The sequence below is a fragment of the Oryx dammah genome, unplaced genomic scaffold, assembly GCF_014754425.2.
Source record: "Oryx dammah isolate SB20612 unplaced genomic scaffold, SCBI_Odam_1.1 HiC_scaffold_1, whole genome shotgun sequence".
NCBI lineage: Eukaryota > Metazoa > Chordata > Mammalia > Artiodactyla > Bovidae > Oryx > Oryx dammah.
In genome coordinates, this window is record NW_024070185.1 from 109,072,273 (window position 1) to 109,075,477 (window position 3,205).

Genomic DNA, 3,205 nt, shown 5'->3' on the forward strand with positions numbered 1-3,205 from the left:
CGTGGTCACACCTAACATGTGTGGTCACCCCTGACATGCGGGGTCACCCCTGACACACGGGGTCACGCCTGACATACATGGTTGTGTCTGACACGCATGGTCTTGCCTGACACACAGTCACGTCTGACACATGTGGTCACGCCTGACATACATGGTTGTGTTTGACATGCGTGGTCTTGCCTGACATGCATGGTCACGCCTGATTCCCTTGGTCACTCCTGACATGCATGGTCATGCCTGACACCCGTAGTCATGCCTGACACATGAGGGGCACAGCCGACTGCACTCGTCATCACAGCATCCTGCCAGTGTTATCCCGGCTCACAGATGCAGTAACTGCAGCCCAAGGTTGCCAAGGTCATCCTGGGAGCCTACCTCACGAGCGGCTAAACCAAGCAGGGGCTCAGAACACCCAGTGTGCAGGAACGCGGGCGCCCCTGCCGCCTGGAGGCGTTTCCCACCCCAGGAGCCCCTCCCGCTTCCCTTCCAGGGCTCTCCCCCCAGGCCTTGGCCCACCCTGCTCCCCCTGCACCCCCACCCTGCCCTGATGGAAAGGCTGCCCTCGTCCCCCTCCAGGAACCTGGCTGGCCCCCACCAGACCCTCTGGTTCCAGGGGACATGCGTCTCCCCTTCCAAGTGAAATTCTTGACAGCAAAACCCATCCTGCGCTTCCTCACGTAGCAGACTGTTTTAACATAAATTAACAGGTGTGCTTCTGTCCTGATGTCTCACCCACGGCTTCTCAGGAGGCGGCAGCTGCAGTGTCCAGGCCGTGGCCAGTGGGTCCCCAGAGCAGGAGGCCTTGCTGTCCTCTGCTTCTCTGAGTCCAGTCGGACACAGACAGCAGCCATGGCAGGGTGCTCGGAGCTGGCAGAAGCCGCCAGCCCTGCAGGCCCGAGCTCTGCAGGATGTGTGGGCTTCTCCCTTCCCCGGATGGAGCGCCAGACATTCTCCAGTCTTTCCGAAATCCCTTTCACCTGCCCCAAATCTTTCAACAAATCCCCTTTCTGCTTACATCAGCCAGACTCCGATTTTCCTGCTTACAGCGAGGAAACAGCCCTGTCCTCGGTTCTGACCTACTGGATTAAACTGCGCTACACCTGGTGACCCCCCAGGTCCTCCCCCAACACCGGCCCCCAAAGGAGCACGAGGGCTCCATCTAGACCTGACGGCCATGGGCAGATGTGAGAGCCTTTGTCACCCCCATCAAGAGGCAGGGATGTCCAGACAAAGGCTGCCCCAGGGACAAGAGGATGGACAGTCACAGGACACCTGTCTGCGAGGAAACACCTTCCTGCCAGTCTAGCTGCAGCCCTCGCCCCCAGATCCCCGGGCCCAGGGCTGCAGGGGCTGGGGACCAGGGCAGGAATGACAGCCCCTGGCTAGAGCCGTCTGCCCCCCCCGCAGTCCGAGCAGCCACTTGCGGTGACGCTCGCTCCTGGAGGGGACACGACACGATCTGATCTCCGCTCTCTCCTGACGGCTCCCTGCGGCTGGGTCTGGGGGCCCCTCCTCCCCTCCCAGGCGCCCGTCATCCCTTTGTTCCTTCTTCGTCCGTCTCCGCGGCCGCTGGGTGGCAGTGTGGACGCGCGCACCGGCCGCCCGCCGGGCAGCCCCCGCAGGCCGCGTCCGGCGCGCAGCCGTGTCTCCCGCGCTGCGCTGGGCGCTCGGAGACCCGCGCACAGCGTCGCGGTCCCGCCTCGGTGCAGCCTTGCCCGGCCCGCCCGCAGCGAGACCGCCGCTCCTCCTCCGCAGATCGGGCGTCGCGCCCTCGCTTGCCAAGCCCGGGGATTGAATTAGCGCTTCAATCCTGGCTTCCCGCCGGCTGTCGCGTCCGAACAAATGCGGCTGCAGTCATCACCGCCCTGCAGAGGCGTGTGGCCTGGCCCGGACCACAGACCGAGCCGCGGGCTTCCTGCGCGGCCTCCTGGCACGGGGCCTCCCAGGAGAGCGTGGCGGAGGAGGGGGCGGGCATGGCTCCCTCTGGTTTCACCTGAGAGTCGAGACCACAGGAGATCACAGAGGTGCCCCACTCCACCTCCCGATGAGAGAGGGGCGCAGACTAGGGAGGTGCACTTATCCCGGGAGAAGAGCCTGGCTCTGGCCGGGTGGGGGCACCCTTGACCCACCCTAGAACCGGGGCGGTGACCAAGGGCAGTCTCACAGGCAGATGTCCCGGCCTTCACACAGCAGAGGCTCAGCTTCAGGAGGCCCAGGCCGGACCCCTCCCGAGGCCCTGCCCCGCACCGTCCCCGCGCGGTCAGCTCCCTGGCACAGGCCCCCTGGGCTGGATCTGCACGTCCTGTGAACGGCAGGCACCCAGGCCAGCTCAGGACTTCGGGCTGCGGGCGGGGATACCTGCAGGCCCGGAGGTGCTGTGGCGGCGCCTGCAAAAACCCCGAGCAGGGCTGCTGTGCTACCCTACACATCCGCAGGGTGCTTGGAGAGGACCAGCCCCCGCCTGCGCTGGGTGTCACCCGGCCTCCCCTTCGCCCCAGCTGCTCTAGGGAGACTGTCCCTTCCTCCGAGGCAGTCAGTATACAAGCATCCTGCAGACATAGTCGGGTAGCCAGGGCCTCACTCCCAAAACAGACTCGCAGGGGGCCCTGAGACTGTCTCCCCACAGCCCCCTTCTGGCCCCCAGCCCCAGCTGTTTTCCTTTGTACGTCCACATCTACAAGCTTCCTTAGAAAAATGAAGATGTTTGTTGTTTCCTTAGAAAAATGAAGATGCTTGTTTTTTTGGCTGAGGTTTCTGACATACAGGAGGAAGAAACATGGGTGACTGTGGCAGGCAGCTTCTAGAATGGTCCCCAGTGGCCCTGCCCCCAGGAGTCCCCTCCTGAGTGTAGGCTGGGCTTGGCCACTGGCTCCTGAGACAGGGATGCAGACTGCGATGGGGTGTCGCTTCGCTGATGGGCTCAGGCCGCACTACTCAGAGGCACCAGCGGTCCTCAGGGGCTGCCCAGGGCAGAGGCGCCCAGCGAGGAACCCAGGCCTTGTCCAGCCACCCGTGTGACCTCATGGTCAAGTGTGGCTGGTGAGGCAGAGCCTGGCTGTGCCTGGTGTGAAGTCCTGCCCCACAGCACCTTCAGGGACACCGATGACTTGTCACAAGTTGCTGTTTGGGCGTGACAGTGATACAGAAACAGACAAGGAATACCGCTAGTGAGGACGTGGAGGACGAAAGGACACCACACATTCAA